At 39.0% G+C, this 14,917-nt stretch overlaps 1 protein-coding gene across 4 annotated transcripts in view; it reads right to left on the bottom strand.

The window, feature by feature from the left end:
- USP15 (ubiquitin specific peptidase 15) overlaps nucleotides 1-14,917 on the bottom strand; it is a 138,654-nt gene that overhangs the window by 112,373 nt on the left and 11,364 nt on the right. The window lies entirely within an intron of this gene.

The following is a 14,917-nucleotide window of genomic DNA, read 5'->3' as shown; positions in this document are numbered from 1 at the left end:
CGCGTGCGTCTCTGTCTCTATATATAAATGCACTGGCAGATAGCTAAAGTCACCCTGCCAATCACTCCTCAGGCCCCCCAATCTCTTAATTTTAGTAATATTAAGCATTACAACAGCATGTTCAAATTTTCAGACACAGGTATTATTTATAACTTCCAATCTGTATTGTACTTCACACAGAACTCAATTTTTCGCCTAATGAAGTAAAGGCAAAATTCCCACTGACCCATAGTGCAGTCAGTTGAAAAATGTGGCAGTTCTGCAGAGATCGGAAGTGTCAAGCATTACTACACACACACGCAAAGCATTACAACTGTCAGCTTGGATTTTTCCTGCTTCATAAAATTCCCAAAGCTGATTTAGTAACTTTTAAAACTATAATATGATGCTTTTAAAGGCCCATGAAAATTATTTTTTCCTCCAAGGAGGAATCCATGCAACTGGCCAAAGAGAAAACACAAGATGAAAAATATTAATCCCCCCATAACTGATTTCTTCCACAGTCCAGTCTGCTTGATTCCTCCCATCTTTTTTAAAATTAGCAAAATTTATAATACAAGACAAAAAATCTATATAAATCAGTACAAGTGATAAATAAAACAATGTAAAACTTTAGAGCCTACAAGTCCACTCAGTCCTACTTCTTGTTCAGCCAATTGCTCAGACGAACAAGTTTGTTTACATTTGCAGGAGATAATGCTGCCCGCTTCTTGTTCATAATGTCACCTGAAAGTGAGACCAGGTGTTCTCATGGCACTGTTGTAGCCAGCATCGCAAGATATTTACATGCCAGATGCACTAAAGATTCATATGTCCCTTCATGCTTCAACCACTATTCCAAAGGACATGAGTCCACGCTGATGATGGGTTTTGCTCGATAACAATCCAAAGCAGTGTGGACCAACGCATGTTCATTTTCATCATCATGAGTCAGATGCCACCAGCAACAGATTTTCTGTTTTGATGGTTCAGGTTCTGTATCCGTATCAGAGTGTTGCTCTTTTAAGATTTTTGAAAGCATGCTCCACACCTGATCCCTCTCAGATTTTGAAAGGCAGTTCAGATTCTTAAACCTTGGGTCGAGTGCTGTAGCTATCTTCAGAAATCTCACATTGGTACCTTCTTTGTGTTTTCTCCAATCTGCAGCGAAAGTGTTCTTAAAATGAACAACATGTGCTGAGTCATCATCCGAGTCTACTATAACATGAAATATATGGCAGAATGTGGGTAAAATAGAGCCGGAGACATACATTTGTGACTGAACTCCTTGGGGGAGAATTGTAATTAACGCTTTTTTTTTTTTTTTTTTTAAATGAGCATCATCAGCATGGAAGCACGTCCTCTGGAATGGTGGCCGAAGCATGAAGGGGCATACGAATGTTAAGCACAGGGGTTCTCAAACGGGGGGTCAGGACCCCTCAGGGGGTCGCAAGGTTATTACATGGGGTGGGGGGGGGTCACAAGCTGTCAGCCTCCACCCCAAACCCCGCTTCACATCCAGCATTTAGAATGATGTTAAATATATAAAAAAGTGTTTTTAATTTATAATGGGGGGGTTGCACTTAGAGGCTTGATATGTGAAAGGGGTCACCAGTACAAAAGTTTGGCACTTAAATACATCTTGCATTGCTAGCTACAAAAGTCCCATGTGAATGCCTGTTCTCAATTTCTGGTGACATTGTAAATAAGAAGTGGGCAACATTATCTCCAGTAAATGTAAACAAACTTGTTTTTCTTAGCGATTGGCTGAACGAGAAATAGGACTGAGTGGACTTGTAGGCTCTAAAGTTTGACACTGTTTTGTTTTTAAGTGCAGTTATGTAACAACAACAAAAATCTACATTTGTAAGTTGCACTTTCACAAAAAGAGATAGCACTACAGTACTTGTATGAGGTGAATTGAAAAATACTATTTCTTTTATCATTTTTAAAGTGCGAATATATGTAATCAAAAATAATAATATAAAGTGACCAGTGTACACTTTGTATTCTGTGTTGTAACTGAAATAACTATATTTGGAAATGTAGAAAAACATCCAAAATATTTAATAAATTTCAATTGTTAAATAATAGAATACCAATGTGATTAAAACTGCGATCAATCAACAGCCCTACTTTGGAGAAACCCAACAACACTGTTCACTGACCAACATTTAGTAATGTGTCTACCATAATGAACAACTGGAGCAAGTGAAGTTGAAATAACAGTTCTGTGTCCATAACAGACTGGATAAAACATGCACTGGTTATGCATTAAAGCACTCAATTTTTTCACTACTAGTAGCTTTCAGCTACATCTTTACTACAATTACAATTGTAAAAGTTAACGTAACAGTACAACTATACAATTAAAATAGTGATGAAATACAAAATGTAAGGCTGATTAATTATGAAAGCTTAAATTTAAATTAAAGCACTCATCTCCTGTCTTGATTAATATAGCCTCTACATTAGCCCCCCCACACCCATTTCTTTTTTCTTCAGGAGATGCAAAAAGCTGTCCTAATGCCATCATTTTGACTACATCATGCTGTTTCTACTTGTATTCAGAGCCCAATAGCTCCCATTTTGCCATCACATTAAATTTAAGGTTTTTGTGAACCCCTTAAAATATTTCCACACTGTAATTAAAAACACGCAACTGGGCCATGACGACTGACTCAGGCTAAGGGGCTGTTTAATTGTAGTGTAGACATTCTGGCTCAGGCTGGAGCCTGAGCTCTGGGACATCCCCAGCACGGGGTCCCAGAGCTTGGGCTTGGCAGCTACACTACAATTAAACAGCCCCTTAGCCCACGCCAGCTGGCACGGGCCAGCCATAGGTGTCTAAATGCAGTGCCAACATACCCTTAAAGGCCCATCATAACTCCACCCGACTTTTCTACCCTTGTCTTTGGGAACTTCGATAATTCCGGAACTGCTCCAGCAGTTCTGTCAGCCTTGAGAACCCTTTTGTCAACTTAATCAAATCTCTCCCCCGCACTTTGTTCCCCACATTGCCTATAAACAGAACATTATCCTGAGCTGGCATGCAAACCCAATGCCCTTTCCTCATTCACTTAAAACTTCCTAAAGAGCTACTTCTTCCATAATGTTTACAAGAAACTAGCTAACTAAGCTAGTTATCTGTTATCATATGAATGAACCAGGTGTGTTGTGATTCTCCAACCTTGAAGCAAACATTTTTTTCTGGAAAAAGGCCAAGGAAGGAGGCGGGTGAGGGAGACAAGCTAGGAAACTTTAATGAAATGGAAAGCATGACACATATTATACAATACATGCTGAATGCCTATTTACTCCTCAAACATAAAAACATTGTCAAAAATGAAAAGCATGTAAGTAAAACACATGCAATAAATGAGTCCCCAGTCTACTGACCACTTTCAAACTTTCCTTTCTTTTGCATCTGTTAGATATCAGTACACTCTGAGCAAATCATTGATGCTGAACTGGCCAAACAGGAATTCAGATCTTTTAAAAATTGACAAAATTCTGAATTCAGCGGTCCTGTTGGTGAGATAAGAGGGGTCTGTATGCACAGGGGTTGGGTGGATGGGGGAGCAGCTCCCTGCACAGGGATCCCTCTCCCTGCAGCTGAGGAGCGATTGGTGCAGGAAGTGAGAGGCGCAGGAGGGTGGGGGGAGTTTGCAGAGCTTCCTGCAGCTGGGGGAGAAATCTGGGGGTGGAGTCTGACCCAGTGATGGATGCCATGCCATGCAGGGGAAGAGGAAGTCCCGTCCTCCCTAGCAGAGCCGGGACTAGCAGCTGACCTGGTCAGGATAGGAGCCACCAGCCAAGTCTTCCCCAGGCCCACCCTCTACCCCACAGTGATTTACCTCTCTGCTGGCTGGCCTGGGTACCTGAAAAATACTGGATGTGGAGGGTCGCATGACTGCTCTTGTGGCTTCCCTTTTCTCCCCCCACCAGAAAGTCATTTTTCTGCAGGGAAGCAAAGGAATCTGTGGGGGACATAAATTCTGTGCATGTGCAGTGGCACAGAATTCCCCCAGGAGTAAACTTCCTGTGGTCCTCATTTTAGATGTAGAATGCATCTGTAGGAATGCATTCTTCCACTGTACGTTACCAGGTCACTTCTCCCATTCAACCAGCCATCTTGCATTAAAAACCAAAACGGTTTTTAATTCTCCCTTAAATTTTCACATTATTTCTACATCTGTAGTATTTGGTAATGGAACTGAAAGTTGAATTTGTCTTGTTGTATACCTGAAGTGCAGTACTTACAATGGTTTGGTTAAATTACTCATTTTGTGCTAGCATAGCTCTCAACCTTCAAATCTGCCAGTGTGTGACACTAGCAATCAAAATGTGCGATAAATGACCCAAGTGTGGAATACCTGTATTTTACTGTGTTTAGTACCACAGTTTACAGATTATAGGCATTTTAAACTATAAAATCTGTTTTAATTGTGCAAAATAAATAGTAAAAAAAAAAAAAAATCAGGAAAACAAATTCTATCAGATGAAACTATTAGGTCCCCCACACAGGTCATTAGAATTTGAATCCTGTACCTTCAGATCTCGAGCACAGACTTCTACCTTTTGAACTACACTAGTAAGTTACCTTTCCGGTAGATCAGTTCTGGAAGGGGATTTTAGCAAATAGTTTCTAACTATCAACCAGCCCTTTTAAAATTCATGGATGCAAGTTATGTGGACCTCTTGATTTAAAAACGTCTAACTTCAGTAGTTTCTGTTTATCATCCTCCAGTTATACTAGTGGAATGGAAAGAGTGTTATCAACATATAACGATATTGCATCAGCTGTTTTTTCCCCAAATACAGAACAGAAATATATATTGAATACTTCTGCCTTTTCAGCATTATTACTGATAATTCTACTATCTCCATCTAGTAATGAATCAATACCATTGTCAGGATTATTTTTGTTCCTAATATATTTTTAAAACTTCTCCTTATCAGCCATAACTCCACAGGCCATAGATTTCTCCTCGTGTCCCCTGGCTATCCTTATCAATTTCTACAATTCTTAACTTTGGATATATATTCATTCTCATCAACTTACCCTTTCTTACATTTGTTATTTATTAATAAAAAATAATGATATTAAATTACATCTGCTCTCATTTCTCCTCTAAACCAGGTTTTTTGTTTTTTTTACACCAGCACAGCCTTTTTCCTCTATTGTGGCTTTTTGAGTATCTAGTAAAGTGTTCTTCTTAAACAATTCCCAATTATCAGTCACATTTTTCTGATTAAATTCTTCTTCCCGGCTGATTTGGCTCATAATTGTTTTCAGCTTTGTGAAATTGGCCCTCTTAAAGCAACAACTATATATATTACTGATCTGGACTTTGTTCTGCTTGCAATTATAAACATGATCAAGTCATAATCATTTTTTCCTAAGATAACGTTAATTTTTTAGGTCTGTGATGAGTTCCTCTTTATCTGTTAGGACACAGTTCAATATAGAATTCCCCTGTGATGGCTGTAACACTTTTTGAATTAGGAAATCGTCACCTATAATGTTTAGAAATTCCAAGAATGTTTTAGTACTGGGAGCATGAGACCTCCAGCACATGTCACTCAAATTCAAGTCCCCCATGATCACGCAGCTTTTTCCTCCTACACGTTTTAGATAGGCATGTAAGGAAGAGGCCATCCTGATTCCTAGTATGATTTAGTGGTTTGTCGCGACACCAAGTAGTATCCCATCATGTGCTTATCTGTTAGGACATGGAGCATAAGCATTCAAGATAATTTTCTTCTGAGTTATCAGTGATTCGGGAACAGGAAATGCCATTTTGACAAAGAGTTGTTCAGGTGTGTGTCTGCATCTCTTTCAGTCTGTGGTGACCCCTTCTGACAGTTTCTCTGTCTGTTTCTAGTGACTGAGCCCTCCGACCAAGTCATTTTGAGCACAACCACAACATAAATACTACTACTACTACCACCACCATGGATAAAACTGGGTGGACTAAACCAATAAAGCACAGTGCTCTGTTCTACCATAGAAGTTAGAGAGTAGCAATTTCCTAAAAATGCTTTAAGTTTTTGGATTGTTTGCAACTCAAAGTGAATACAACAGCTCAATTATCAAATCTACATACTGATCATTTTGGAGACTTTTTTGCAGACATATAATACCTTAGTCTGATGAAATTGCATCTGAAAGTTTAAAAACAACTCAGGGATGTATTTGACCATATTAATCATTATAGATCTGGGAAACTCAGTTCAGATCAGAGAATTTCTTTGTCTCACATGCAACTGACCAAACTTGTAATACACGATTCCAGCATTCAAAAATAGGGTAATATTAATCCAGAACATTTTCTAGTGTGCATAAATATTGATGATTCAGTTATTTTTTCCAGTCAGTTATATTGATTGCAATACAACAGTCTACAATCTATATTTTCTACAACACAATAAAAATTCAGTTGACAGCTACAAAACATCACTGAAATTGGTGAATGTTCTGCCAAATCTGTATCACAATTTGGCAGCATGCATCCTTGCAAGCCCTTTTCTGCTAAAGATTAATATGACAGGAGAATAATTCTGACAGAGGAGCACTATAAGCATCAGAAGATTTGTGTGCACTTTAGCTCTGAAGCTTAGTATTTACAAGTTAATGTCATGGTTGTAATGTGAAGCAGCACAATAATTTTCAAGTAAAGCAACCTTTGTTCAATGATTTTCCTGGTGAACAGCAAACTTAGGATCCAGATTGAGAAATTGTAATGTTGCAAATAATAAGTGTTAAATAAAAAAGGGATGTGTAATTTGAGAAAGAGGTCCGTATTCAACACTCTTTATTCAAGCAAAATTTGTATCAACTTCCATGAAAAAGAAATTCTAAATAGTGGTCCTTACATATTTCAGAAAAGACATTTAATTATGCTATAGTCAGAAGTCATGGACTCCACTATTATTTTCCAAGCATGGCCTACCAAATTGAATGTTTATTCTTCATGATTTAGCTATTGCTCTAATGAGAGATCTTATTTCCCAGACAATTACTCTTTTCACAAAAGGTATGTCTACATAGCAGAGAAAAACCCACAGCTGGCCCATGCCAGCTGACACGGGTTTGCGGGGCTCAGGCTAATGGGCTGTTTCATTGCTCGCCTGGAAGTCCAGACAGTTCTTTGCTGTGTATATGTACCCAAAGAGGTAACAGGGAAGAGGAAAATTCATTAAAATTGAGATGACTGCTGTTTGATCACTACTTTGACATGCATGTGTTATTGATATCGAAACACTTTTTTTTAGTAATTTGTGTACTAAAAACAAACTATTTTGAAAAGAAATTGCACATGCTTAAAAAAACCATGATCTGCACAAAACCAGTTGGGGGTATTGCATGTATAAGTTCTTAAATTAATATCATTCTCAAATGTTAATTAGAAAGTTCAATCCACACCAATTTCTTTCAGCTCCTAGAATTCATAGTAAAACTACTCGAAACAATTTCAATAATGGTGAAAGTAGCAACTTTGAATTATTAAGCAGCATTACCATATGACAGAAGCAATTTTGTATCTCTATAAACACCTGTTCTAAAATGAGAAATGAAATACTACTTTTTTCAGTAAGGTTAAGAATATTGGAAAGAGTATAACCAAATGCCATGATTTTCCATCCCTAATCAGGAAAGATTTACTATGTTAAAGACAGAATTACATTATCTGTACTATAACCTATCATACTCAGCTATGGAATTAAGCAACAAAGGCATTTATTTTATATATATATATATATATATATATATATATATATATATGAAACCATCTGACTTTGAGGAGTGGAGGAGAAGAGAAGGAAAATCAGAATTTTAGAAAAAAAATTGTAGACCCAATCCCACAAACATATGCTTGTGAATGGTCTCATTACGTTCAGTAGGACTGCTTGCATGCACAAATTTAAGCATGTAAGTGTTGGCAAGGTTTGTAGCAAGGATGTTACATCATCCGTAAGGCATAATCAAGCAATAGGACATCAAATATTACAGAGAAGTAATTAAGTAATTAAGACTCTGGTCAATTCTACTGCTGCCATTCCAGAGGCTGGAATACAACATGGAGTCCTCAAGCATTTTCACATAAATCCCAGTAGTACCCTTTTTTCAAATACTGTCAACAAAAGCCCGTGGACTTCACTGATAACACCTGCCATCCTCATCTTTCATACGTATTTCTGGCAGTAGATTTCTGGTAAACATACACATGGCTTGTAAAATATATCTTAGTAAAGACTTTTCCATGGAGTGTGTACAAATATGGTATTTTATTAAAAAGCAATCTAGGTTATGCTTCATGTCTAGCTCTCCTAATAGGAAAATCATTATACGATCTTAACATGAAAAGCCCTATACAAAAGACAAGTAATAATATCATGGAATTTTTTACAGAAAAGGAATGGGCAACAACAAACTAAACAGTGAAAGGCTACAGTTTTCAACTTTCTCGTTCCTCCATCAGTATTATTTGGTATCCTGTTTTTAAAATTATTTTTATTATAGTCCACACTGTACATTGTCTTTAGCAGAAGTAGTAAATAGGTGGACCGTTGGTCAAATCCGGACCATCAGACGCTTTTGAACAGACCTTGAAATCTTTTCATTTGTTTCTCATCATTAATTTTTTATTATTTTCTCTGGAGTCTGGACCTTGACTACAACTTGACCAAGAAATCCAGACCTTGACAAAAAATAACTGACTATCCTGCCCCTTTAGGCTAAGAATTTTTTAAATTACAAATACCCTGCAAAATAATGTATTCTGCAAAGTTACATGTGAATAATTTACAGTATTTTACCTATGCTCACTCCAAATATGGCTTGAAACAGCCAAGATTTCTTCATAATTGTTGTAAACCAAACTGAAGTTAAGAAGCAGAAGACATTAAAACAAATATAGTGTATTAGCATAAACATGAACTTGAGTGTATTAGAACATAAAAACGGCCATACTGGGTGAGACCAAAGCTCTATCTAGCTCAGTATCCAGTCTTCCAACAGTTGCCAATGCCAGGTGCCCCAGACAGAATGACCAGAACAGATAATCATCAAGTGATCCATTGCCTCTTGCCCATTCCCAGCTTCCAGCAAACAGGCTAGAGGGACACCATTCCTGCCCATCCTGGCCAACAGCCACTGATGGATCTATCCTCCATGAATTTATCTAGCTCTTTTTTGAACCCTGTTATAATCTTGGCCTTCACAACATCCTCAGGCAAAGACTTCCACAGGTTGACTGTGTGTTGTGTGAAGAAATACTTCCTTTTGTTTATTTTAAACCTGCTGCCTGTTAATTTCATTTGGTGACCCCCTAGTTCTTGTGTTATGAGGAATAAATTACAGTTCCTTATATACTTTATCCACACCAGTCATGACTTCATAGACCTCTATCATATCCCCCCCTTAGTCATCTCTTTTCCAAGCTGAAAAATCCCAATCTTACTAATCTCTCCTCATACAGAAGCTGTTCCATACCCCTAATCATTTTTTGTTGTTGCCTTTTTGAACCTTTTCCAATTCCAATATATTGATGAATTATACCTTTACAAATATTTAGCCAGGCTGGCTGCCAGTGTCCTTTTGCCTCATCAATTACTTGAATTTAAGCATCTTTATACTAATCTACATAGCATAAAAAGCATAAGATTTTTAGAACTATTTTTTCATAACCTTGCATATACTGATGACTAAAACATTGCAGCACTTATGTAGGAAAGTCAAATGAGTAATTAGAAGTCTCAAATTTTCATAACCTTAGCAAAGAATTATCAGTTCATGACTGTACATTATATACAAACGTATCCCATATTTGGGTAAGCTAACAATATTACCCATACAAATTGCATATGTATACATCCTCAACTAGGGAGAATTAGGAACAGCAAAATTGGAATAAATGTTAATATTCTAGTTTCTTTAATTTGAATTTACAGGAATACAGAATGAGGGTTTATCACAAATTTTGTATGTATGCGTCCATTTCTTAAACAGAAAATAAATTTAGCACGTTAAAAGGTAAATTCAAGAAGCTTTAATGTGTAACAATTTTACAAATATACACCATTCCAGGACATTACCTAGTACACAAAATAAAATAACTGAAATCTAACATGAAGGATTTTGCTTCATTTCTTTTCCTCGACATTTTGAAGTGGACTTACAGTTTTTCAGATATAAAGAAAACAGGTTTACTGTACATTATGAATCAATGACATATTGCTGGTACGGTACCAGTAATGGTTACAAAACCGTCTTATTGCACAGTCTGTCTTAATATGTAATTGATACCAATACACTTAAATAATATGACCAGATGTCTTGCCATTCTATTTTGCTGTTGTGCAATATCTAAAGATCAATTTTTTAAAAATTAAGAATTACTTATGCTGCCTGATAGGTCATTCACTGGATTTCACAATCAAAATGCTTAGCCTGAATATGTAACAGATGCTACTTTATGCAAATTCACTGACTCCACCACATTGAGCCACTGGGAGAAGCACCTTTTGAACTTGAGACATTTCACTTTCAACAGCAAAACTGTGCAAATTGTCCAGAGAGCTAGTCCCCTGTCCTCCCCTTTACTCTGAGCAAGTACAGATGAAGCAATACTGGGATAACAAAGACAAACTATCACAACTGTACTGCTGGAAGTAAAAGGGGACTCATGTTTAAAGTAACAACATCCAATCTTTGTTCTTGCAGGATTTCAATTTTGCTGTTGTGCAATATCTAAAGATCAATTTTTTAAAAATTAAGAATTACTTATGCTGCCTGATAGGTCATTCACTGGATTTCACAATCAAAATGCTTAGCCTGAATATGTAACAGATGCTACTTTATGCAAATTCACTGACTCCACCACATTAAGCCACTGGGAGAAGCACCTTTTGAACTTGAGACATTTCACTTTCAACAGCAAAACTGTGCAAATTGTCCAGAGAGCTAGTCCCCTGTCCTCCCCTTTACTCTGAGCAAGTACAGATGAAGCAATACTGGGATAACAAAGACAAACTATCACAACTGTACTGCTGGAAGTAAAAGGGGACTCATGTTTAAAGTAACAACATCCAATCTTTGTTCTTGCAGGATTTCAATTTAATATTCCATAATAAATATTAAAAACAAATATTTGTTTACATTTAAATTTCTGTTCCATGCCTATGTCAAAGGTTAACTTAAATTACTGTATAATTAGGAGAAACTATGGTTAACTAATCTCTTCACTTGTTTCAAGTTCTTAAAAGACGTGTACCTAACTCTCTACAGAAGTAATGAGCTGCAAACATGTTAGAGAACTGTGTAATGAATTGTGTTAGTCAAATATGTATACTAAATGTTAGAGAACTGAATAGTGTATATATTATAATTAAGGCTATGATGTAGTCACGGGTATTTTTAGTAAAAGTCATGGACAGGTCACGGGTAATAAACAAAAATTCACAGCCCGTGACCTGTCCATGACTTATACCTGTGATTAAATCTGGGGGGGGGGAGGGGGGAGGAAAGGGGCCCTGCTTGGGGGGAGGGAAACCGGGGGGCCCGCTGCTCTGGCCAGCGCCTGCTGCCCAGGGCCAGTGAAGCGCTGCTGCTCTGGCCAGCCAGGAACTGCTGCCTGGAGCCGCCAGAGCAGCGGCTGGTGTGGCTGTCCCCGAAGCCGCTCCAGCAGCAGCTGGTGTGGCTGTCCAGGAGGGCCACCTGAGCAGCTGGCACCAGAGCCAGCTGCTTTGGCAGCCCTGGGGTCAGCCACACTGGCCCCTGCAGAAGTCACAGAGGTTGCAGAAAGTCACGGAATCCGAGGTGAATCTTTCCCTTGATGTAAATGGGAACTAGAACTGGGCCATCCAGAGCACACAATCTTATGCAATCAAATATAGATAATAGTTGCAATTGTGAAGCTAAGTACTTTTACAGCAACGCAACCTACTTTGAGATCTATGAATGATAAGCGCTTTAGAATTGAAAGCCCCCCAGAGCTAATGGCTCATCAGGCTGACACAGTTAAGGCACATCCATTTCATAGCCAATGGATATAGATACAATTCTGTCACAGGCGTCACAGATTCCAGGACTTTCTGGGACCTCTGTGACTTTTTCTGGGACTGGAGCAGCGGCCCCTGGGCCCAGGTCAGCCCCTGCTGCAGGATCAGCAGTGGGGCTAGAGCAGCTGCAAGCCCCGGCAGCACTCTGTCTGCCCCAGGGTATTTTTAGTAAAAGTCAGGGACAGGTTGCAGGCTTCCATGAATTTTTGTTTATTGCTTGCGACCTGTCCCTTTTACTAAATGTCACCCGTGACAGAACCTTAACCTCATCAATGGCATGCAAGGGAATGATGTGGCCAGCATTACAATGAACCATCTTTGACTGCCCTAACCCAACACATCATGGGAGGTTAGTTACCTGTAATTGGAGGTTCTGCGAGATATGTGATCCCTATTGCATACCACTTAGGGTTACGTGTATGAGCCCCGAGCCGAAGCTTTTCAAAGTAGTAGTGTCCATTGGTCCATCCATGAGCACTTGTATCGGCTCGTGGTTTCGCCCAAGGCGATAAAGGGCAGGCGGCCCAACCACAACTTCAGTTCCTTCTCCACCACAGATCTACCAGATCCGCAGCAGAGGGGAAGGAGGGTGGGGTTGCAATACAGATAGGAACCACACATCTCAAAGAACCTCCAGTTACAGGTAAGTAACCTCCCCTTCTTCTTGTTCTTCGAGTGATGATCCCTATTGTATTCCACTGAGGGTGATTAACAAGCAGTACCTAGCTAGGAGGGTGCGAGGAAGATGACGGAACTGTGGAACAGAAGATCGCTGTGCCGAATGAGGCGCCTGTTGGGATATGTAAGGGGTAAGTAAAGACCTGGGTAACCGCTAGCATGGTATTAGGGAGGAAGGCACAGGCAGGCACTGTCTCTTCGCTTAATAGATAAGGTGCTATCCCTCTCCCTTCCCTTCTGCTTAAGGATTGATAAGCGTTGTAGCTGCATAAGAAGTGAGGGTGTCTAAAGAATACCCTTTGTGTAAAGAAGTGTTATCTCCCTCCTCCCTTCCCTTCCCTTCCCAGCTACATAAACGAGCTCGGGGTCATGGTCCCTTCCTCCCTCCCCTATGAACTGCTGATTAAGGGAACTTGTAGCTACAATTACTGCAAAACAATGTATCTTCAAGGTAAAAATGTCTGTAGAATATGCTTAATGCTGAAAACAGTAAACGGGCGAGTATATTTATATTCAGTATATAGCTATTAATATTCATTATATGGGCATTCATATTATCAAATAAGGGTTTTGAGGGTGTTGTAATAAATGTGGGCATTTACATATTAACTTAAATAAACAAGTGTGATGTGATTAACTCCGTGCTTACTCGACAATTGGGTCGAGGGGAACAAGTACCGCAATAAAGAAGCCCGTTTACTCAATCCGCCTCTTGGTCAGACTGCTCATTCTCTAACATCTGGCGTCACGAACAGGATCCCAAGGGAGAGTCATGCCTGATCACCACGTCTCCCATGGATTCAGTGAGTAAGCTGAATGGGCCCTTTACTGTAACCCCGGTTAAGGTGTTTATTAATAAACTAGTGGGGAAATGGGGGAGTTCTTATGCTGCACCCCACCCACCCCGGGGATTGTCAGGATTGGCCAGCCATCCGGGGGTGGGTGGGAGCTTCCCTGGCATCCAAGTGCTCCCAGGATTTTTTTTTTTTTTTTAAAGGCTGTTTTGTTGCAGGCTCCGTGTGAGGGTCTGTCAGGTTTATGGGAGGAGGTTACCAGTCTTAAAAGCAAAGTAGAAACTCTGCAGCAAATTGCTGAGGAACAGCACATGGTAAATCATCACAGTGTGCTTGCAGTCAGAATAGCTGAAAATGTATGGACGATTTTAATCATCTTAAGTCAAAGAACCTGACCCTGAAGAGTCAAGTAGATGCCTTAAAGCAAAATTCTTGATCCCCGGCCTCCATTTCTCTCTCTCTCACACACACACACACACTTTTGGTTTTCTGACATTTTAATGGACGGTACTTTGGATACTTAGTAAAAAGTTTGGACAAAGCAGGATTTGCTGCATTCCACTGACATTTTTTAGAGTAAAAGGTCCATGGGTGACCATGGAAACAAATGTTTTACTGCCTTTTTAAATAATCCCAAGGTAAAGGAAGCACAGGATGAGGCAGCTGTGTGTTGCAAGGTGGCTATGTCATTACAGGCAAAATGTCCCACCTTAAAAAACTGAATGCACTAGTAAGTAATTTAAAGTAAATGAAGAGTTACAAGCAGCTCTTATAAAAGTTAATACTACAAAGTTTGGGGGGACTTTGGAGGGAAGTAAACTGTTGGGAGTTGTGGAAATGTTAAAAGATAACGGTTGTAAAAATATTAAAAAGTAACAGTTGTGGTATTATAAAAGGGGAGTTTGTGGTTTAAGAATAAAATCCATTTATGTTAATGTAATATATGTGCAACTCGGTACAGTCACATTGAATGGAACACTGGTAGTTAAACAAATTACACAAGAGGGTCAGGTGGCTACTACCACCACTGTGTTTTTTACCTCAGGAGCCTTTATAGCTATTCTGAGAGAAAATGGGCCCTTTTCCCACAGAAATGGTCTGTAAAGGACTGCTGCAGGCAGCAAGCAGCCAGATACTCTGATCTATATTATTTGACTACTGGACAAGTTAATCAAAATTACTAAAGGAATGTAAGGGGTTTCTATTGGAACTTAACTTGACTGTCTCTAGTTGTACAAGATGGGAGTGTAATCGGGGTACAGTTGTATAAAAAATAATAAAAGCAGTGCAAGTGGTGTTGGGCAAAAGAAAATGTGTGTGTGTGAATCTTTTTGTGTAATTATGTGAGGTTTTAAGGACTTAAACCAATACTCATGGTTTGTAAAATCCTGTTTGTAGGT

Source organism: Emys orbicularis, chromosome 1 (assembly GCF_028017835.1).
Source record: "Emys orbicularis isolate rEmyOrb1 chromosome 1, rEmyOrb1.hap1, whole genome shotgun sequence".
Taxonomy (NCBI): domain Eukaryota; kingdom Metazoa; phylum Chordata; order Testudines; family Emydidae; genus Emys; species Emys orbicularis.
The sequence above is the reverse complement of the archived record's forward strand: the minus strand, read 5'-3'. Positions and strand labels throughout refer to the sequence as shown.